This window comes from Chlorocebus sabaeus, unplaced genomic scaffold (assembly GCF_047675955.1).
Source record: "Chlorocebus sabaeus isolate Y175 unplaced genomic scaffold, mChlSab1.0.hap1 unalloc_scaffold_256, whole genome shotgun sequence".
NCBI lineage: Eukaryota > Metazoa > Chordata > Mammalia > Primates > Cercopithecidae > Chlorocebus > Chlorocebus sabaeus.
In genome coordinates this window covers 304,771-328,919 of record NW_027327544.1, presented here as the reverse complement: position 1 = coordinate 328,919, position 24,149 = coordinate 304,771, and the positions used below count along the sequence as shown (strand labels likewise).

The 24,149-nt window shown below is 41.7% G+C and overlaps 1 long non-coding RNA gene and 1 pseudogene across 1 annotated transcript; one reads left to right on the top strand and one right to left on the bottom strand.

The window, feature by feature from the left end:
- Nucleotides 1-876: 876 nt before the first annotated feature.
- LOC140708585 (uncharacterized) lies at nucleotides 877-24,149 on the bottom strand. Its single transcript, XR_012092338.1, has 3 exons — nucleotides 22,503-24,149; nucleotides 8,532-8,597; nucleotides 877-2,742 (listed from the first exon to the last, which is right to left on the bottom strand). It is a non-coding gene; the product is annotated as an uncharacterized lncRNA (long non-coding RNA).
- Nucleotides 4,313-6,871, top strand: LOC119625910 (ubiquitin carboxyl-terminal hydrolase 17-like; annotated as a pseudogene).

Sequence of the window (24,149 nt, the reverse complement as noted above, 5' to 3'; positions counted from 1 at the left end):
ATCTACCTTTGGTCTTTGATGATGTTGATGTACAGATGGGGTTTTGGTGTGGATGTCCTTTCTGTTTGTTTGTTAGCTTTCTTTCTAATAGTCATGACCCTCAGCTACAGGTCTGTTGGAGTTTGCTCAAGGTCTACTCCAGACCCTGTTTGCGTAGGTGACAGCAGTGGAGGCTGCAGAAGAGTGAATATTCCTGAACAGCAAATGTTTCTGTCTGATTATTCCTCTGGAAGCTTCGTCTCAGAGGGGTACCCGGTTGTGTGCGGTGTGAGGTGTCAATCTGACCCTAGTGGGGGTGTCTCCCAGTTAGGCTACTCCAGGGTCAGGGACCCACTTGGTGGGCTCCACCCAGTTTGAGCTTCCCCACCACTTTGTTTATCTACTCAAGCCTCAGTAATGGCAAGCGCCCCTCCTCCAGCCTTGCAGCCTCCTTGCAGTTAGATCTTGGACTACTGTGCTAGCAATGAGGGAGGCTCTGTGGGCGTGGGACTCTCCAAGCCAGATGCAGGATATAATCTCCTGGTGTGACGTTTGCTGAGACCCTTGATAAAGGACAGTGTTAGGGTGGGAGTAACCCAATTTCCAGGTGCTGTGTATCACGGTTTCCCTTGGCTAGGAAAGGGAATTCCCTTCCCCCTTGCACTTCCTGGGTGAGGTGATGCCTCGCCCTTCTTCGGTTGTTGCTCTACGTGCTGCATTCACTGTCCTGCCCCTACTGTCCAACAAGCCCCAGTGAGATGAACCCGGTACCTCAGTTGGAAATGCAGAAATCACCCGTCTCCTGTGTTGCTCACGCTGGGAGCTGGAGGCTGGATCTGTTCCTATCCGGCCATCTTGGAACTGCCTCTCATCGCTCCTTTAATGAACAAAAGGTTTTAGCTTAGATATCTTCCTGTTTGTCAAGATTTTCTGATTTTGACTTTTCAAAATATGCTGTCATATACAAGAAACCCTTGGATATAAAATTCCATGAATATTTCTCTTTTCTTGCACTCATCACTTCGGTGGATGTCATCAATTAATCTCTGGGTTATAGCATGTTTTCTTGAAAGTGTTCTGCAGTCTATTTTGGGCATTGAGAATTTCATCAAACTTAAGTGAATATTTCTACAAATTGAAGGCATAGTCCCTTTTGATGCTTTATTATTTGCATATATTGCTTCCACAAGACCATTTCCTGCAAAGACTTGTCTTGTCCCCACAGCCAGATCATTGCAACATGATATAGAATCAATTGGTCAAAAATGGGAAGGTTATCTCTGGAATGTCTATTTGACTCCATTGATCTCTCCATTTTAATTAAGACACAATATGCTGTGTTAATTACATAACATCACTGCACATTCTCAAATCAGAAAGTGTAGTTCCAACTTCTTGTCGTTCAATCTCGGAAAGAATGATCTTCCAGATGCACATGCTTGGAAGTACTTCTCAACACACACACACACACTCACATCCAGACACAAAGATACAAATACACACACAGACACAAACTGTTTAATATGTACACAATTGTTAACTGGCATTGTTTTACATGAAATAAGGCCAATGTGTAGCCACTGTCCTAACTCAGTTCCACTCCTATCATATTTGCCCATAACACTGATTAGTAAATCTGATTCAACTGTTCTATAATCACAATTTAAGCTGTGTCCATTAAATTCCCTGAGGAATGCAAAAGGATACAACCTAAGACACAAAACTTAATTGACTGCTGACATTTCATTGGTAAATTGGGTAATTGACGGGTAAATGTAGTGGAACCGGTGGGTGGGCATTAGTTATATAAGGGATGAAGCAGCAAGATACTTCATTATTAAAAGGTGTTTGAAAGAAATTGAAACACAGGAGTGTGTATATTCAGCTGAAATAAAATTAGAAAACCCAGAAATAAATCTCACTTGGGGTGTAAAAAAATGGCATTAGGGGAGATTCTGGGTCAATCATCCAACTGTGCAAACTGGATCTTGGAAGCAGGATCCCTTTCCTGCAATGAGACTTGTTTATTGGTGGTGGTGTTTCAGTGTAAACGATTTTGGAGAATGGCCCCTTCCTTTTGTGTATCTGCTGATTAGATTTCATGGCTGATTAGATTTCATGGGAAATCTGGGGTTTTAAACTCTATTTAAATGTTAACATAATTCATTCAAATGACAAAAAATCAACAGGTTCTTTGATGTGGAATCATCACAGATCCCTTTCTTCTTAGGTACAGTTATTAAAGTTGACCTACCAGAGTGAAACAATTATGGAGAACGGCCCCTTCCTTTAGTGTATTTGCTGATTAGATTTAATGGTACATTTATCATTAGGCATAGTGATCAAAGTTGACCTACCCAAGAGTAGAGATGTCCAGGACAGAACTCAGGACTCTGTAGAATCACAGAATCCTGGGTGCAACACTGTTCAAGCACATAAATATGCTCATTCAGAGGGTTTCGGTGTGACGTGTGTGTGAATTGCAGTGTAATGAGCATGACACGCAGACAGGTTATCAAGTGGACTCACCTCAAAATCAGTTATGGGCATTACAGAACACTGATGCCAAGTTCCCGGATCCAGAGGAAAGAAACTCCAGCATCCTGTGTAAAGCCACGGCATCTGGATTTCTCATGCTTCTGGGGATCGTGCTCCTGAAAATAGTGACTCCTTCCTCCTTGTGGAGCATCTTTCTCAGCAGCGCTCATTTCTTCTTCCAGGACTCTGTCCAACAGAAAGGGGAAGCCTTCTGATAGAGCACACCTGACCCATGAAAAGAAAAGGGAAAGAAAGGAGGCCAAAGGTCACACTCTCCTCATTCCACCATCCTCCCTAAAATCATCCTGATTTCTTGGGCCCTGAGACCGGGGATGCTTCTGTACACCTCGAGGCCTTGGCGCCTGGCCTAAATTCTATTCTCTTTCTCATTATCTGAAAAATTTTAAGAAAATCCCTAGAGCCAGGATCTTTATTCCTAGTAAGCCAAAAGTCCCAAAGAAACACCCAAATTCTGTCCCTCTTAGTTTGGGAAACAAGTCTACCTTCATCAGCATGACATTTTCCACCAAATGTGGTAACTGCAAGTCCACCACACAATGCTTAACTGGAAATGGAAGCAACATCTCAGACGATGAAAAATACATGCAACAATACCTAAGACAAATGGTTTATTTTTCCCTTTCTTACTAAAACAACCGCCAGTTTTAACAATGGTATACAAATCTCTTTTAGACACCCTGCTTTTAAGTCTCTATGTTTCCTCCTGAGACAGGGACTCACTCCCATCACCCAGGCATTTACAGTGTTTAATTCTGGTTATATGCTATTCTCAAATTTACAACTATTTATTTCATCTCTCTCAAATGTTGATCCATTATCACATACGTATTAAAATATTATCTCCCATGCTGTGTGATATGTTGTTTTTATATTCATCCTTTCTTAAATGAACCAAAGGTTTTAGTTGGATTAAATTGTGATTAGTCAAGTTTTCTGATTTCATGATTTCTTAAATTGCGGTCATATGACCTCAATCACTGGAAATAGAATGTCATGAGTATTTCTCTTTACTTGCAATCATAAATACGGGGAATGTCATCAATTGGTATGTCGGTGATTGCATGATTTCCTGAAAGTCTTTCACAGTCTAATTTGGACACTGAGTATTTCGTCTAAGTTCAGTGCATGTTTCCAACATTTGATGCTTTGTGATTTCGGTATATAGCTTCCACAAGAGCATTTCCTGCAAAGACATGTCTTGGTCCCCACTGGTAAGTCATTTCACTCGAACACAGAATCAATAGGCTGAACATGGAAAGGTTATCGCTAGAATACTTATTAGACTGCACGGATTTCTTCTTTGATATTAAGGAAACAAATACACTGTGTTATTAACTGTACTTCATTGATGATTCTCAAGTCAGAAAGTACAGGTCTGACTTCCTGTCCTTCAATGCCTGAAAGAATGATCGTATCTGCCAAAAGCACATAGTTAGAAGCACATCGCAGCTCAAACACACACACACCCAGACATATAAACAAAAACAAAGAAACACTCACATGGGCATGATTCCGCATGCCCACAAGTTCACGCAAGCAAACACATACACACAAACACACACATTGTTTTGTAAGGACAGAATTATTCCCTACCACTGTTTTAAGTAAACTAACGCGTTCCCCAGGAGTTTTAAGTGAACTCCCTGGGGAATACAAGGGGACACACCCTATGACTCATTCTTTAACTGAGTGCTGATATTGGATTGGTGGACCGCGTACCTGATGGGTGGGTGGGGTGTTCGCGGTAGGCTGGGGTGAGTTATATAAGGGCTGATGCAGCCAGATGGCGCGTCATTTGAAGACTCTCTCGGAAGAGATAGCGTCTTTCTGCAACGTGTGGTACCAGCAGAAAAAGCTTGTGATCCTTGCTCCTGGCGACATGGAGGCCGATTCACTCCACTTGGGAGGTGAGTGGCAGTTCAACCACTTTTCAAAACTCATATCTTCTCGGCCAGATGCAGCTTTTGCTGAAATTCAGCGGACTTCTCTACCTGAGAAGTCACCACTGTCATCTGAGACCCAAGTCAACCTCTGTGATGATTTGGCTCCTGTGGCAAGACAGCCTGCCCCCAGAAAGAAACTTCCTCTCAGTAACAGGAGACCTGCTGCGGTGGGGGCTGGGCTCCAGAATATGGGAAATACTTGCTACTTGAATGCTTCCCTGCAGTGCCTGACATACACACCACCCCTTGCCAACTACATGCTGTCCCAGGAGCACTCTCAACTTTGTCAGGGTCACAAGTGCTGCATGCTGTGTACGATGGAAGCTCACATTACACGGGCCCTCCACTGTCCTGGCCACATCATCCAGCCCTCACAGGCATTGGCTGCTGGCTTCCATCAAGGCAAGCAGGAAGATGCCCATGAGTTTCTGATGTTTATTGTGGATGCCATGAAAAAGGCATGTCTTCCCGGGCACAAGCAGGTAGATCATGACTCTGAGGACACCACCCTCATCCACCAGATATTTGGAGGCTGCTAGAGATCTCAAATCAAGTGTCTCCACTGCCAGGGCGTTTCGGACACCTTTGACCCTTACCTGGACATCGCCCTGGATATCCAGGCAGCTCAGAGTGTGAAGCAAGCTTTGGAACAGGTAGTGAAGCCCGAAGAACTCAATGGAGAGAATGCCTATCATTGTGGTCTTTGTCTCCAGAAGGCGCCTGCCTCCAAGACGTTCACTCTACACACTTCTGCCAAGGTCCTCATCCTTGTATTGAAGAGATTCTCCGATGTCACAGGCAACAAACTTGCCAAGAATGTGCAATACCCTGAGTGCCTTGACATGCAGCCATACATGTCTCAGCAGAACACAGGACCTCTAGTCTATGTCCTCTATGCTGTGCTGGTCCACGCTGGGTGGAGTAGTCACAACGGACATTACCTCTCTTATGTCAAAGCTCCAGGAGGCCAGTGGTATAAAATGGATGACGCCGAGGTCACTGCCTGTAGCATCGCTTCTGTCCTGAGTCAACAGGCCTATGTCCTCTTTTACATCCAGAAGAGTGAACTGGAAAGATGCAGTGAGAGTGTGTCAATAGGCAGGGAACCAGGAGCCCTTGGCGCTGAACACAAAGACAGGCGAGCAACGCAAGGAGAACTCCAGAGAGAACCCTGCCTCCAGGTACCCGACTTGGAGGAGCACTTGGTGGAAAGAGCCACTCAGGAAAGCACCTTAGACCACTGGAAGTTCCTCCAAGAGCAAAACAAAACCAAGCCTGACTTCAACGTCAGAAAAGTCGAATGTACCCTGCCTCCCAACGTGCTTGTGATTCATCCATCAAAATACAAGAGTGGGATGAACAACCATCATCCTGAACAGCAAAGCTCCCTGCTGAACCTCTCTTCAAGGAACCTGACACCTCAGGAGTCCATGAACACTGACACACTCACTTCTCTGCAAGGGAGGACCAGGAGATCCAAAGGGAGGAACAATCACAGCAAGAGGGCTCTGTTTGTGTGCCAGTGATCTCAGGAAAAGTCTCCACCCAAACGCAGGAGTGCATGCGCACACAAACTGACACACACACACATACACGTACACACACACACACCCACGAGGGGGTTCACGCACGCACACACACACACCATCACATACGCAGTCAATCCGACATAAAGTATTGAGGAGCCCAGGTTTCTGTCTACACAAGAGGGACAACTGGATAGTGATGGCTGCGTTTCAGGATGAGCCCAGACATGGGAAACATCGAGTTTTGCCGTCGTGAGTCTTCTGAACCTGTGTGGGGATTGTCTGTGTGTTTGTGTTCACGGTAGATGACATTCAGTGTGAATTTCTGAATAGGACATATTGTGGTGTAGGGTTTCACGTGAAGTTATTGCAGGGGACGGGGTTGACTATTTTCTCTTGGGGTGTGTTTCATTCGTCAGTTGTTGGTGAGCACTAGAAGTTGAAATTTTGCGAACATGGGACTTCTATGGATCCTTCTCGCTACCTTGAGTAGTGGAAACTGGGACGCATTTGAAGAGAGGAAGGGTGTTTTTCTTTTGAACCTGCCTCGCCGTTTTTACATTGCTTGTTGAATGGACCTCAGGCACCCTAGGACTTGTGCCCTTGGTGGAACCCACAGAATGCTGGAAACAGACAGACAGACACACTTGCCTATTGAATGCTGTCCATTTCCAATGAATTGAAGCAGAAAATCATCCCACTGGTATGTGAGTCATTTGGAAGTAAGTCGTATTGATAATCAAGGAAATCAAACACAGGAGCGTGTGTGTATTCAACTAAAATAAAATCAGCAAGCACTGAAATAAATCTCATTTGGTGTGTATCAAAATGGCATTTGGGAGATTCCGGGTCAATCGTCCAGCTGCGAAAGGTGCATCTCTGAAGCACAGTCCCTGACCTGCAATGAGACTTGTTCATCCGAGGTGGTGTTGCAGTGGAAATGATTGTGGGAAATGGCCCCTTCCTTTTGTGTATTCGCTGATTGGATTTCAGGCTCCGTTTCTCGTTCGGTACAGTGATCCAAGTTGACCAACCCGAGAGTAAAGATGTCCAGGGCATAACTCGGGGCTCCGTACAACCACAGAATCTTGGGTGCAACCTTGCTCAAGCACACAAATGTGCGTATTAACAGTGTCTCTGTGTGACGTGTGTGCAAAGTACAGTGTGATGAGCATGACTGGCAGACAATATGTTGCCATCGTATGTCTCCAACCACCGGAAATAGAATGTCATGAGTATTTGTTTCTTCTTGCAATCATAAATTCGGGGAATGTCATCAATCAGCCGGTCGGTGATTGCATGATTACCTGAAAGTCTTTCACCGTCTAAACTGTGCATTGAGTATTTCGTCTAACTTCAGTGCATGTTTCCAACACTCGATGCTTTATGATTTGAGTATCTAGCTCCCACCAGAGCGTTTCCTGCAAAGACTTATCTTGTTCCCCACTGGCAAGTCATTTCACTCGGATATAGAATCAAGAGCCTGAACATGGAAAAAATCAAGAGGCTGGAATATCTATTGGATTCCCCGGATCCCAACACACACAGGTGTACAGTCATTTCTACATAACATAATGTGGTCCTCAGGTTTTTGTCTATGTAAAAGGGACAACTGGTTAGTGATGGCCGCATTTCAAGATGATCCCATGTCTAATATGTTGTTGTGGAGTTGTGAGTATTCTGATCATGTGAAGAGACTGTCTCTGTGCATGTGTTTTCACAGTAGATGACATCCTGTGTGAATATCTGTAGACTACATTTTGAGATGTAGGTTTTCCCCTCAGTGTACTGGATGAATTTGAATTTATTATTCTGTCCTGGTTTGTTTTGATTAGTCAATTGGTGGGCGAGAGTAGGTGAAATTTTGCTAAAGTGGTATATAGGTGAATCATTCTCGTGAACGTGAATAATTGAGACTGGGATGCATTTGTAACATTGGAAGGGTGTTCTTACTTTTTATTCCAACTTTTTTTGCATTTGTTTTCAACTGATCTCAGGTGCCCTGGGTAGAACCTATGTAATTCTTGGAACAGACAAACAGATGCTGCTAATTTTATGGTGTGAGTTTAAGTTAAATTTAAGGGGAAAATTTTCTCACCAGTATGTAATAAATTTTCAAATAAGTTATACTTATCATCAATGGAATAGTGCACAACACACTGAAGTGTGTGAGTATGAAACTACAGTCAAATTAGAAAGTTCTTAAATAAACTGCATTTCATGAGTAAAGGATGGAATTTTCGGAAATTCGAGATCAACCATCCAGCTGTGAAATCTGTGTCTTTGAAGCAGTATCCCTGTCCTGAGAGTTGTTTTTCTCTGGTGGTATTTCAGTGGAAACTAGTTAGGGGAATAGCCCCTTCACTTTTTATATTTGCTTCTTACTTTTCATTGTAAATGTGTGTTTTTAAACTGTATTTAAATGTTAATAGAATCCAACCCAATAAAACACAACCAACAGATCTTTTCATTTCTAATCATCACAGATCAATCTCTTGTTAGTTATGGTGATCAGTTTACTTACCTGAGAGTAAATGACACCTGGGCAGAACACAGGGCTCCATAGAAGTACAGAATCTTGGGTCCAACCCTGTCCAAGCATCAAAATGTGTATATTAACAATGTGTCTGTGTGAATTGTGTGTCAAGTAAACTGAGTTTAGTAAAACTTTGCAGTAGATTATTAATTTGGCTCACTTTGTAATCAGCGAATGAGCTTTAAAGAGTATCAATGACCAGTGCCTACCCCCTAGAGATAAGAACTTCCAATGTCTTTTGTGAAACCATGGCAACTGGATTGTTCATGATTCTGAAGATAATTCTGTCTCCCATGGTTTCAGAATCACTGCAGGAGGTGGAAACAGATAACACATCAGTCCCTTGCTCTCTCTGCTCTCTTCAGTCATGAAAAGTCTCACTGGGACCAAGGAAAATCCTATGGCTTCCTAGGGAGAAGGATTTTTCTCAGGAGAGAAAATGGTGGCTCCTTCCTCCCTGTTGAGCCTCTTCCTCAGGATTGCCCCTTTGTCTCTCCAGGACTCTGTTCATCAGACCTGAGATGCCCCCTGGTTGAGCACATCTGGCCTATGAACAAATAAGGGGAAGGAATGGTTCCAAAGACTGTACTATGCTCACTCCACCATCCCCTCTGAAACTATCCTGACTTCATGAGCCCTGGGTCAGAAGCTGTTTCTTTATATCTCTAGGCTTTGTCTCACAGCCTAAATCCTGCCCCATTTCCTACATCTTGTAAATTTTGACAAAACCTGTAGAGTCTAGATCTTTATTCCTGACAGGGCAAAGGGAGACACACCAGATTTCTGTCCCTCTGAGACTGCAGGACATCTCAGCTTCTATCAACATGAAATTTTGCATCAAATATAGTTACTGCAGGTCCACCTCACAATGAGTAATGGAAGTTGAGACAACATCTCAGACTCTGTACAGTTTTTGACCAAGCTCATTTAGTTTGGCAATGCTTTTACTCTAGAAATCAGTTGTGAAAACACTTAGGATTCATGTTATTTAGTCTTTTAATCAGTCTGTTATTATTTTCAATGTATTTACTACACTTTAGCTTAATATTTCTGATAAACTTTGTTGCAAAATTCTCAATATAATAGTGGCAAACCAAATCCAGCAATACATCAAAAAGCTTATCCACCAAGATCAAATCGGCCTCATCCCTTGGGTGCAAGGCTGGTTCAACATATGCAAATCAATAAATGTAATTCACCACATAAACAGAACTAAAGACAAAAACCCCATGATTATTTCAGTTGACTCAGAAAAGGTCTTTGATAAAATTCAACATTCCTTTATGCTAAAAACTCTCATGAAACTAGGTATTGATGGAGCATGCCGCAAAATAATAAGCGCCATTTATGACAAACCCACAGTCATTATCATATTGAACAGGCAAAAGCTGGAAGTCTTCCATTTGAAATTTGGCACAAGGCAAGGATGCCCTCTCACCACTCCTATTCAATATAGTGTTGGAAGTTCTGGCCAAGGCAATCAGGCAAGAGAAAGAATAAAGCATATTCAAACAGGAAAAGAGGAAGTTGGACTTCCTTTTCTTGCAGATGACATGATCCTATATCTATAAAATCTCATCACCTCAGCCCAAAAGATTCTTAAGCTACAAGCAACTTCAGCAAAGTCTCAAGATACAAAATCAGTATGCAAAAATCTCAAGCATTCTTATACACCAACAATAGACAAGAAGAGAGCCAAATCACAAATGAATTCACATTTACAATTGCTACAAAGAGTATAAAATACCTACCTAGGAATACAGCTAACAAGGCAAGTGAAGGACCTCGTCAAGGAGAACTACAAACCACTACTCAAGGAAATAAGAGAGGACACAAACAGATGGAAAAACATTCCATGCTCATGGGTAAGAAGAATCAATATCATGAAAATGGTCATACTTCCCAAAGTAATTCATAGATTCAGTGCTATTCCCATAAACTACCATGGACATTCTTTACAAAATTAGAAAAACCTACTTCAGAATCCATATGAAATGAAAAAAGAGCCCATATACCCAGGACAATCCTAAGTAAAAATAACAAAGCTGGAGGCATCCTGCTACCTGACTTCAAACCATATTACAAGGCTACAGTAACCCAAACAGCATGGTAGTGGTACAAAACAGACACATAGACCAATGGAATGGAATAGAGATACTAGAAATAAGATAGCACATCTACAACAATTTTATTTTGGATGAAAACAAACAATGGGGAAAGGATTCCCTATTTAATAATAAATGGTGCTGGAAAAACTATCTAGACATATGCAGAAAACTAAAACTGGACCCTTCCTTATACCTTATACAAAAATGAACTGAAAATGGATTAAAGATTTAAATGTAAAACCCAAAACTATAAAAATCCAACCCCATATAAAAGTGGGCAAAAACTGGGTGCAGTAGCTCATACCTGTAATCCCAGAAGTTTGGGAAGGTGAGGTGGGCAGATAACTTGAGGCCAGGAGTTCAAGATCAGCCTGGCCAACCTGGTGAAACTCAGTCTCTACTCAAAATACAATCAATTAGCCAGATGTAGTGGCAGGTGCCTGTAATCCCAACTACTCAGGAGGCTGAGACAGAAGAACCACCTGAATCTGGGAGGTAGAGGTTGCAGTGACCCGAGATTGTGCCACTGAACTCCACCCTGGGTGACACAGCAAGACTCTGTCTTAAAAAGCGAAAATAAAAATATTTTAAAAAGTGGGCAAAGGATATGAACAGACACTTATGCAACCAACAAACATATGACAAAAAGCCCAAAGTTACTGATCATTAGAGAAATACAAATCAAAACCACAGTGAGATGCCATCTCATGCCAGTCAGAATGGCGATTAGTAAAATGTCAAGAAACAACAGATGCTGGTGAGACCGTGGGGAAACAGGAACACTTTTACACTGTTGGAGCGAATGTAAATTCAAACGCTGTGGAAGACAGTGTGGTGATTTTTCAAAGACCTAGAATCAGAAATACCATTTGACCCAGCAATGCCATTACTGGGTATATACCCAAAGGAATTCAAATTCTTGTATTATAAAGATACTTGCATGCATATGTTCATTGCCACACTATTCACAATAGCAAAGACATGGAATCAACCCAAATGCCCATCAGTGACAGACTGGATACAGAAAATGTGATACATATACACCATGGAATACTACGCAGCCATAAAAAGGAATGAGATCATGTCCTTTGCAAGTACATGGATGAAGCTGGAAGCCATTATTCTCAGCAAACTAATGCAGGAACAGAAAACCAAATACACATGTTCTCACTCATAAGTGGCAGATGAACAAAGAGAAAACATAGACACAGGGAGGGGAACAACATACACTGGAGCCTGTCTGGGGGTGAGTGAGGAGGGAGTGCGTCAGAATAAATAGCTAATCCATGTGGGGCTGAATACCTAGGTTACGGGTTGATAGGTACAGCAAACCACCATGACACACACTTACCTATGTAACAAACCTGCACGTCCTGCACATGTATCCTGGAACTTAAAATGAAATAAAATAAAATTTTTAAAAACTTTATTTTTTCTAAGTCGTGTTTGCAATTTTCAACGTGAACTTTCTAGTAGACATTTATTATATATAGAATTATATAGTTGATTTTTGAACAACTATGGGTCTGCCATTCTTTAAAATGCAAATCTTTATGAGTGTGTGTATATGTACACATATGTGTGTATATATATTTGTGTGTGTATATATATGTGTACGTGTGTGTGTGTGCAGATAGATAGATAGATAGATAGATAGATAGATAGATAATGCTCCTGGTCTTCTGTTTGAGTAGGCTGAGAAGGAGGAGGGGGAGGAGTGATTGTTCTTGCAGTCTCAGAGGTAGCTAGGTGGAAGAGAATCTGTACAAATGAATACATGAAGTTCTCATTTGTAAGTGTGATTTAAATAATTGTACACCTGGACATAGAAGTGGAATGATAGACACTAGAGATCTGGAAGGGTGAGAGGGTGGGAGGGGCAAATAATAAACAATGGTTCAGATATCTGGATTCCTTGATCCCAAATGGTGTACAATTATTTCTCTTTAATTTGTGTCCGTTTACGAGCAAGTTTGAGAGGAGTGAGCCAAGCTCAGAAAGGCATTCAGCTCTAAAATCAGATGTGCATGGCAATGGGCAGAAGTACCCTCTCCCTTTCTCAGAACAAATCCAAGCTTCCTTTATACCCCTTACCTACAGGAAAGTTATGTTCCAAAATGTATTTCTGCTGGAGGCAAAACATTTTATATTTTATGAAAAAAAACCTTGTAACTTGGTCAAACTTAGAAATTAATATTGGAAAAACAGTAGGGCACTCTCTTTGGGACATAATCTTTGAGACACTTCAGCAGCATATACAGCTTGTAATTCGTCCTGAGAAAATCCAGATAGTATAAACTTGAGAATGTTCATGAGGAACGGAAAAGAACACATTTACTCACATATTTTACATTAAAATTTATCAAGGGTAGAAATTTAAAAATCTGTTTTACTATGAATGTTCATATGAAAGTACAGACATTCGCCTAAATTTTACTGAAATTATTTAAAAATTAATTTGTCATTGGTAACAGAAACTTCCAAACATCTCCATTTTACAAGTCTCACTATCCATATTTTCTCTAAAATATTCAGAAGTAGAAAACAAAAATATAGATTAAAATAGCTCATATTAGGCCGGCGCGGTGGCTCAAGCCTGTAATCCCAGCACTTTGGGAGGCCGAGACGGGCGGATCACGAGGTCAGGAGATCGAGACCATCCTGGCTAAGACGGTGAAACCCCGTCTCTACTAAAAAAATACAAAAAACTAGCCGGGCAAGGTGGCGGGCGCCTGTAGTCCCAGCTACTCGGGAGGCTGAGGCAGGAGAATGGCGTAAACCCGGGAGGCGGAGCTTGCAGTGAGCTGAGATCCGGCCACTGCACTCCAGCCTGGGCGACAGAGCCAGACTCCGTCTCAAAAAAAAAAAAAAAAAAAATAGCTCATATTTTTCCAATTTAAAATAATTGTTCAGTAACTGGGAAGAAAGGTTTACACAAATTGGAAATTCTGTATGTATATAGAAATTAATAAGATGAGAAAATTATGGCAAATTATAGGGGGCTTCAATAAGTTCATGCAAAATAACAATTATGAAAAAACTATGCATGAACTTTTAGCTTTTGCATCAAAACACACATATACTAGTTTATTTTAACTTTTTTTTACTTTTGAGACAGGGTTTCACTCCTCTCACCGAGGTCGCAGTGCAGTGGAGCAACCTTGGCTCAAAGTAACCTCTGCTTCCCAGGCTGAAGCGATTCTCCTGCCTCAGCCTTCCAAGTAGCTGGGACCTTGTCTGGTTAATTTTTGTATTTTTTGTAGAGGCTAATTTTTGTATTTTCTGTCGAGGAAAGGTTTTGCCATGTTGCCCAACCTCCCAAAGTGCAGGGATTACAGGCGTGAGCCACCATGCCCGGACCTGTTTTAACATATGTGAACAGGATTTAAAACATCAGTCTGAAAAGAGCCACATGAATTCTGCCAAACTTGAATTCTGCCAAACCTGAAACAAGAACAAACATCAAATTTATGGTGAAGCTGGGGTACAAAAAACGGTGAAATAAATTATTCTTTAAGAAAAGTCTATGGGAAAAATGACCTGAAGGATCAGTCGTTTACAAACGGATACCTGATTCTAAGAAGAGATAAGACAATGTTGAAGATGAAGCCCACAGAGGAGGGGCATCCATTCCAATTTTTGAGAGAAAAAAAATTGTTTCTATGTCCTAATTGAGGAGGACTGACAATTAACGAGAGATATTATAGCCAACACCACAGACATCTCAATTGGTTCAGCTTACACAATACTGACTATAAGTTACTATAAGTGAAAGTTGAGAAAATTTACATTTGATGAGTCCCAAATACCCTTGTGCCTAGATCAGCTATGGACAAAAGGAGAGCTATTAGTGACTATTTTGAACAAGCAGAATCAAGATCCTGAAGCATTAGTTTGAAGAATTATAACAGGGAGTGAAACTGACTTTATCAATAGGATCCTGAAGGCAAAGCACAATTAAAACAATGGCTACCAAGAGGTAGAAGTGCTCCAGTCAAAGCAAAAGCAAACTTCTCAAAAGCAAAAGCCATAGAGTTTTTGGGGATGCTCAAGGCATTTTGCTTGTTGACGTTCTGTAGGATCAAAGCACCATAATATTTGCTTAGTAGGAGAGTTCTTAGAGAAAATTAGCAAATACTTTTGAAGAAAAGTGCCCTGTAAAGCTTCACTAGAGAGTCCCTCTGCACCACAACAACATTTCTGTTCCTTCCTCTCGTCAAACACCGGTAATTTTGAAAGAGTTTTCATGGGAAATTATTAGGCATCAACATTACAGTCCTGATTTGGTTTCTTCTGACCTTATTTTTCCTAATCTTAAAATAACTGTAAAGGGCACCCATTTTTCTTCAGTTAATAGTAGAAGATTGCATTGACATGGTTAAATTCCCATGACCCTCAGTTCTTTAGCAATGGACTGAATGGTTGGGACCATCCCTTAATGCAGTGTCTTGACCTCAGTAGAGATTATATTGAGAAATAAAGTTGATATTTATATTTTTATTTTTAATTCCATTTTTCACTGACATTTTTAAATCCCTTCACAATTCATGTTTGTCTCAAAGGTATTTAAATTTAGAAATTATATCAAGTGAGGTTGGTGCCACAATGGCCAAATAGGAACAGCTCCAGCCTCCAGCTGCCAGCGAGAGCAACACAGAAGATGGGTGATTTCTGCATTTCCAATTGAGGTACCGGTTTCATCTCAGTGGGGCATGTTGGACAGTTGGTGCAGGACAGTGGGCACAGCCCAACGAGTGAGAGCCAAAGCAGGGCAAGGCATCACCTCACCTAGGAAGTGCAAGGGGGAAGAGAATTCCTTTTCCTAGCGAAGGGAAACTGTGACACAGAACACTGGAAAATTGGGTCACTCCCACCCAATACCGTGCTTTACCAAGGGTCTTAGCAAACAGCACACCAGGAGATTATATCCCAAGCCTGACTCGCAGGGTCCCAAGCCCACAGAGCCTCTCTCATTGCTAGCACAGCAGTCTGAGGTCTAACTGCAAGGTGGCAGTGAGGCTGGGGGAGGGGTGCCCACCATTGCTGAGGCTTAAGTAGGTAAACGAAGCAGCCAGGAAGCTCGAACTGGGTAGAGCCCACTGCAGCTCAAGGAGGCCTGCCTGCCTCTGTAGACTCCACCTCTGGGGACAAGGCATAGCTAAACAAAAAGCAGCAGAAACCTCTGCAGATGTAAATGTCCCTGTGTGACAGCTTCGAAGAGAATAGTGATTCTCCCAGCATAGAGGTTGGGATCTGAGAACTGACAGACTGCCTGCTCAAGTGGGTCCCTGACCCCCGAGTAGCCTAACTGGAGAGCCTAACTGGGAGTAGCCTACCTGGAGTGGACCTCAAGCAAACTCCAACAGACCTGAAGCTGAGGGTCCTGACTGTTAGAAGGAAAACTAACAAACAGAAAGGACATCCACACCAAAACCTCATCCATACATCACCATCATGAAAGACCAAAGGTAGATAAAACCACAAACAGGGGGAAAAAGCAGTGCAGAAAAGCTCAAAATTCAAAAAATCAGAGCACCTCTCCCCCTCCAAAGGAACGCAGCTCCTCACCAGCAACAGAACAAAGCTGGATGGAGAATGACTTTGACAAGTTGAGAGAGGAAGGCTTCAGTGATCAAATTTCTCAGAGCTAAAGGGGGAACTACAAACCCAGCACAAAGAAACTAAACACCTTGAAAAAAGATTTGACGAATGGATAACTAGAATAACCAATGCAGAGAAGTCCATAAACGACCTGATAGAGATGAAAACCATGACACAAGAACTACTTGACAAATGCACAAGCTTCAGTAACCAACTTGATCAACTGGAAGAAAGAGTATCAGAGATTGAAGATCAAATGAATCAAATGAAGCAAGAAGAGAAATTTAGAGAAGAAAGAGTAAAAAGAAATGAACAAAGCCTCCAAGAAATATGGGATTATGTGAAAAGACCAAATCTACATCTGATTGGTGTACCTGAAAGTGATGGGGAGAATGGAACCAAGTTGGAAAATACTCTGCAGGATATCATTCAGGAGAACTTCCCTAACCCAGCAAGGCAGGCCAACATTCAAATTCGGGAAATACAGAGGACACCACAAAGATACTCCTCAAGAAGAGCAACTTCAAAACACATAATTGTCAGATTCACCAAAGTTGAAAAGAAGGCAAAAATGTTAAGGGCAGTCAGAGAGAAAGGTTACATTACCCACAAAGGGAAGCCCATCAGACTAACAGCAGATATCTTGGCAGAAACTCTACAAGCCAGAAGAGAGTGGGGGCCGATAGTCAACATTCTTAAAGAATTTTCAAACCAGAATGTCATATCCAGTCAACTAAGTTTCACAAGTGAAGGAGAAACAAAATCTTTTACAGACAAGAAATGCTGAGTGATTCTGTCACCACCAGGCCTGTCCTACAAGAGTTCCTGAAGGAAGTACTAAACATGGAAAGGAACAAATAGTACTAACCATTGCAAAAACATGCCAACATGTAAAGACCATCGATGCTAGGAAGAAACTGCATCAACTAATGAGCAAAATAACCAGCTAACATCATAATGACAGGATCAAGTTCACACATAACAATATTAACCTTAAATGTAAATGGGTTAAACGCTCCAATTAAAAGACACAGACTGGCAAATTAGATAAAGAGTCAAGACCCATCAGTTTGCTGTATTCAGGAGACTCATCTCACATGCAGAGGCACACATAGGCTCAAAATAAAGGGATGGAGGAAGATCTACCAAGCAAATAGAAAACAAAAAAGTGTCAGGGGTTACAATCCTAGTCTCTGATAATACAGACATTAAACCACAAAGATCAAAAGAGACAAAGAAGGTCATTACATAATGATAAAGGGATCAATTCAACAAGAAGAGTTAACTACCCTAAATATATATGCACCCAATACAGGAGCATCCAGATTCATAAAACAAGGCCTTAGAGACTTACAAAGAGATTTAGACTCCCACACAATAATAGTGGGAGAATTTAACCCACCACTGTCAACATTGGACAGATCAACAAGACAGAAAGTTAATAAGGATATCCAGGAATTGAACTCAACTCTGCACCAAGCAGACCTAATAGACTTCTACAGAACTCTCCACCCCAAATCAACAGAATACACATTCTTCTCAGCACCACATTGTACTTATTCCAAAACTGACCACATAGTTCGAAGTAAAGCACTCCTCAGCAACTGTAAAAGAATAGAAATTATAACAAACTGTCTCTCAGACCACAGTGCAATCAAACAAGAACTCAGGATTAAGAAACTCAATGAAAACCACTCAACTACATGGAAACTGAACAACTTGCTCTTGAATGACTACTGGGTACATAACGAAATGAAGGCAGAAATAAAGATGTTCTTTGAAACCAATGAGAACAAAGATACAACATACCAGAATCTCTGGGACACATTTAAAGCAGTGTGTAGAGGGAAATTTATAGCACTAAATTCTCACAAGAGAAAGCAGGAAAGATCTAAAATTGACACCCTAACATCACAATTAAAAGAACTAGAGAAGCAAGAGCAAACACATTCAAAAGCTAGCAGAAGGCAAGAAATAACTACGATCAGAGCAGAACTGAAGGAGACAGAGACACAAAAAACCCTTCAAAAAATCAATGAATCCAGAAGCTAGTTTTTTGAAAAGATCAACAAAATTGATAGACCACTAGCAAGAGCAATAAAGAAGAAAAGAGAGAAGAATCAAATAGATGCAATAAAAAATAATAAAGGGATATCACCACCGACCCCACAGAAATACAAACTACCATCAGAAAATACTATAAAAACCTCCATGCAAATAAACTAGAAAATTTAGAAGAAATGGATACATTCCTGGACACATACACTCTCCCAAGACTAAACCAGGAAGAGGTTGAATCCCTGAAGAGACAAATAGCAGGCTCTGAAATTGAGGTAATAATTAATAGCCTACTAACCAAAAAAAGTCCAGGGCCAGACAGATTCACAGCTGAATTCTACCAGAGGTACAAAGAGGAGCTGGTACTATTCCTTCTGAAACTATTCCAATCAATAGAAAAAGAGGGAATCCTCTCTAACTCATTTTATGAGGCCAGTATCATCCTGATACCGAAGCCTGGTAGAGACATACCAAAACAAGAGAATTTTAGACTAATATCCCTGATGAACATTGACAGAAAAATCCTCAATAAAATACTGGCTAACTGAATCCAGAAGCACATCAAAAAGTTTATCCACCATGATCAAGTGGGCTTCATCCCTGTGATGCAAGGCTGGTTCAACATACTCAAATCAATAAACATAATCCAACATATAAACAGAACCAAAGACAAAAACCACATGATTATCTCAATAGATACAGAAAAGGCCTTTGACAAAATTCAACAACCCTTCATGCTAAAAACTCCCAATAAATTCAGTATTGATGGAACGTATCTCAAAATAATAAGAGCTATTCATGACAAACCCACAGCCAGTATCATACTGAATGGGCAAAAACTGGAAGCATTCCCCTTAAAAACTGGCACAAGACAGGGATGCCCTCTCTCGCCACTCCTATTCAACATAGTGTTGGAAGTTCTGGCCATGGCAATCAGGCAAGAGAAAGAAATAAAGAGTATTTGATTAGGAAAAGAAGAAGTCAAATTGTCCCTGTTTGCAGATAACATGCTTGTCTATTTAGAAAACCCCATCATCTCAGCCCAAAATCTCCTCAAACTGATAAGCAACTTTAGCAAAGTCTCAGGATACAAAATTAATGTGCAACAATCACAAGCATTCTTATACACCAATGACAGACAACCAGAGAGCCAAATCATGAATGAACTCCCATTCACAATTGCTTCAAAGAGAATAAAATACCTAGGAATCCAACTTACAACAGATGTGAAGGACCTCTTCAAGGAGAACTACAAACCACTGCTCAATGAAATAAAGGAGGACACAAACAAATGGAAGAACATTCCATGCTCATGAACAGGAAGAATCAATATCGTGAAAATGGCCATACTGCCCAAGGTAATTTATAGATTCAATGCCATCCCCATTAAGCTACCAATGACTTCCTTTACAGAATTGGAAAAAAAACTACTTAAAAGTTCATATGGAACCAAAAAAGAGCCAGCATTGTCAAGACAATCCTAGTCAAAAGAACAAAGCTGAAGGCATCACGCTACCTGACTTAAAACTATACAGCAAGGCTACAGTAACCAAAACAGCATTATACTGCTATGAAAACAGAGCTATAGACCAATGGAACAGAACAGAGCCCTCAGAAATAATATCACAGTTCTACAACCATCTGATCTTTGACAAACCTGACAAAAATAAGAAATGAGGAAAGGATTCCCTATTTAATAAATGCTGCTGGGAAAACTGGCTAGCCATGAATAAAAAGCTGAAACTGGATCCCTTCCTTACTCCTTACACAAAAATTAATTCAAGAGGGATTAGAGACTTAAATATTAGACCTAAAACTATAAAAACCCTAGAAGAAAACCTAGGCAATACCATTCAGGACATAGGCATGGGCAAGGACTTCATGTTTACAACACCAAAAGCAATGGCAACAAGAGCCAAAATTGACAAATGGGATCTAATTAAACTAAAGAGCTTCTGCACAGCAAAAGAAACTACCATCAGAATGAACAGACAACCTACAGAATGGGAGAAAACTGTGGCAATCTACTCATCTGACAAAGGGCTAATATCCGGAACCTACAAAGAACTCAAAAAATTTACAAGAAAAAAACAAACAACCCCATCCAAAAGTGGGCAAAGGATAAGAACAGACACTTCTCAAAAGAAGACATTTATGCAGCCAACAGACACATGAAAAAATACTCATCATCACTAGCCATCAGAGAAATGCAAATCAAAACCACAATAAGATGCCATCTCACACCAGTTAGAATGGCAATTATTAAAAAGTCAGGAAACAACAGGTGCTGGAGAGGATGTGGAGAAATAGGAACACTTTTACACTGTTGGTGGGACTGTAAACTAGTTCAACCACTGTGAAAGACAGTGTGACGATTCCTCAAGGATGTAGAACTTGAAATACCATTTGACCCAGCCATCCTATTACTGGGTATATCCCCAAAGGATTATAAATCATGCTGCTATAAAGACACATGCTCATGTATGTTTACTGCAGCACTATTCACAATAGCACAGACTTGGAACCAACCCAAATGTCCCTAATGACAGACTGGATTAAGAAAATGTGCCACATATACACCATGGAAGACTATGCAGCCATAAAAAAGGATGAGTTTTCGTCCTTTGTAGGGACATGGATGTAGCTGGAAACCATCATTCTCAGCAAACTATCACAAGAACAGAAAACCAAACACCGCATGTTCTCACTCATAGGTGGTAACTGAACAATGAGATCACTTGGACACAGTAAGGGGAACATCACACACTGGGGTCTGTTGTAGGGTGGGGGGAGGGGGGAGGGATAGCATTAGGAGATATACCTAATGTAAATGATGAGTTAATGGTTGCAGCACACCAACATGGCACGTGTATACATACGTAACAAAGCTACACATTGTGCACATATACCCTAGAACACAAAGTATAATAAAAAAAAATCATATCAAGTGTGAAATAAAGAAAATTATATAGAGGGAGAACAGAATCTATAAATATGCATATTTGTGTACATACATCCATATACATACATATGTGTGTGCATGCAGTAATTTTATTCTCCTAAAGCAATGCCTCTGCCTTCCACCCTCACTGTACATGTCCTAGTCCTGTGATGTCCCTAGAACTGAGCATCTGATTTCCTTCTCTGCCTCCCACATGAACAGGGAATAGAAATGGAAACTACGCTCTGTGGTTACTGTTGTGAAAATCCATGTCCCCCACAGGCTAGTTTGGCATCTTACGTTCCAGTTCCCGTTGTAAAAAAAGCAAGCAACAAACAAAAACTACAAAAGAAAAAATGAAATATTTGAAAGTCTAGAGACACAGAGGTTCCGGATTCACCCACCACCCACAGTGACCTCCGCCGCCCTCCAGACCTGAGGGCAGTTGCGCCTGAACAGCCTGCCTCTTCACCATCCATGAAAAGAGGTGACCTTAAACTTCAATAGATTTTACTCTGTTCAAAAGGAACCAGGTCAACATTCAAAGTCAGTGGTCTGACAACTCTAAACTTTGGCCAGAAAGTATTGGAAACATTTAACGTGCAGTGGATGAAGCAGCCTGGCCCCACTGCACACAACACACTCGTGGGGACTCAAAGGAGGATACTCAAGATCCGCTGGGTGGAAGTAAGGACAGACCGAGAAACACGGGGGGTAGGGGGGTCAAACCAGGAAGGCTCAGGCCCTGACCTCCTCCTAGGCCCTGCTCCTCCAGAACTTGCAGTTTTTTCTGACCCGGAAGTGGATTTCACTGATGGAAAAGAAGTTCAGTATTTCTGGTCCAGCCCTGTAAGCTGCTCCTGTCGCCCAGCCTTCCACACCCCTGCAGACGTCACAATGCCTACTCCCACTAACCCCACAAGGGAACTATGCATCGCCTAGAGACGGTCCTTGGCCTGCAACCCCGCGATGGGGTCCAGGGTCTTTGTCCATTTCTGGTTAAAATTGCTCTAAGGTTGGTCGCTGTCTTGGCCTTCCCTGCTTCCTCTCTGTTTACTTCTCCCCTCCTCACCCCATATGAAGCTTTTACTCAGGAGATGGATTATCGCCCCTCTTGGAACATCAAGGACACCACCAGGACACCGCACTGTCTCCTTGACCCTGGGATTCTGCAGACCTCAGTCTTCCTCTGAGGTCCCCTCACTCCCCACCTCATTTTTTCCATCCTTCTGGGGCCTGGGTCTGCTATACCTCAGGCTTCCTCTTCACAGTCACAGACAGAAGGAGCCCCCTTCATCCTTGGGCTCTGACCACAGTTCACCTACTGCAGGACACTCAATGGCTTTCAGTAGTTCATCCAGACATCCAGATGGAAGTGGGATTTCCTGGAAGAAAAGCAGGACCCCAGAATTACACTGAATTCTAACACAAGAGCCCAGAGTCCCCTTCTGCATGGGACATTAAGCTGCAAACACTACATAGGCACTTAATGCTCAGCTGCCCTTTTAACATCTGGTCCAGTTGTGTCCCTCCTCCTTGGAATATCTCAGAAAATATATCTCCACCTAGAGTTGTTTAAACGCATCATCCTATGTGATTCCAGACCATCGGGAATACAATGGGTCCTCACCAGAACTTCCACTCTGCTTGGAAGACTTAGAAAATTCTGAGGCTGCTCAGAGGGTCAGATTCCCATTTCTGTGTTCCAGAAAAACTTCAGTCTTCCCCGGACAAGTGAGGAAACAGAAAATGTCTAGTCTCTGGCACATCTTTTGCAAGCAATGGCGGCTCCCAGGAACCAAAACTATCAATGAATATATTTTTGAGACTCTGCTCAAAAGAAGAGTCATTCTGCAATTTCAGGTAGGATGGAGTAGTTCTGTGGCTCCTGAGGTGATTTTGAAAAGATCTGGACCCTCACAAGAACCACGGAGGACATTTCTGGCATTTCCAGACCAGGAGGACTGACTGATGGACCTCCAGTGTTACTAGGAAAACTTTTTGTTGGACAGCTTTGCTTTGGCTTTCAGGCCTTCACATAGGTTGCTTAGATCATGGAAGTGCTTCTGCATTTCTGCATAGGCTCGGGATGCCTTCTCAAGTCGTCCCTGCAATTATGAGACAGTTTCTGTCTCCAGAGGTCACTTGGAATAACACAAGAGGCTTCACCTTCAAAGGGACACCAGACAATATAGCCACAGTTCAGCCAAGATTATCTGTGTTTACATACCTGTAAAGTAACACTCCTAGTTACCTCCATTAATGTGAACATCTTTCATGAATAGAGAAACTCTAGTGATTGTTATATAACAGCTGCCACAAAAATTAACCAATAAAAATAAATGATAAATGAAAAATATTTCATAATTATGATAGTGAACGCAATGACCTAAATAGTAAGAATTTGAATACTGGTGACAATATGAACATAAGGATACAAAAATCAATGTGGAGATTCTCCTAAATATATGAAAAGTTCACAAATTGGGTCCTCCTTGTGTAATTTGGAGTCAGAGTCAAAGAATTTCACTATGAAATGTGTTCCATGACGGCAAACATGAGAAACAGGTGAAAGGAAAGCAAGCCACAGGAGAGCATGGGCTAATAGGACCACTTGTGTGCAAACCTCTCTAGTCAAGGACTACCAGCCAGAGGTGAAGAGAGTTTGGCTTGTGTCTTGCCTACCACTGGGCACACAAAAGCTTTCGGTAGTGCAACCAGATGGCTGGTTTGGCCTGGCTCCCTGCAAAGAAGACATGTATCTCATCCCCACCAGCCCATCCGTCCTGGAACTCAGAATCCTACATGCATTAAACATGAAGCTCCAACTCCATAGCTGACTTCACCTCCTTACTGTCCTTCTGCCATCCGGTGTTTCAGGTGCTCTCCAGATCTGGA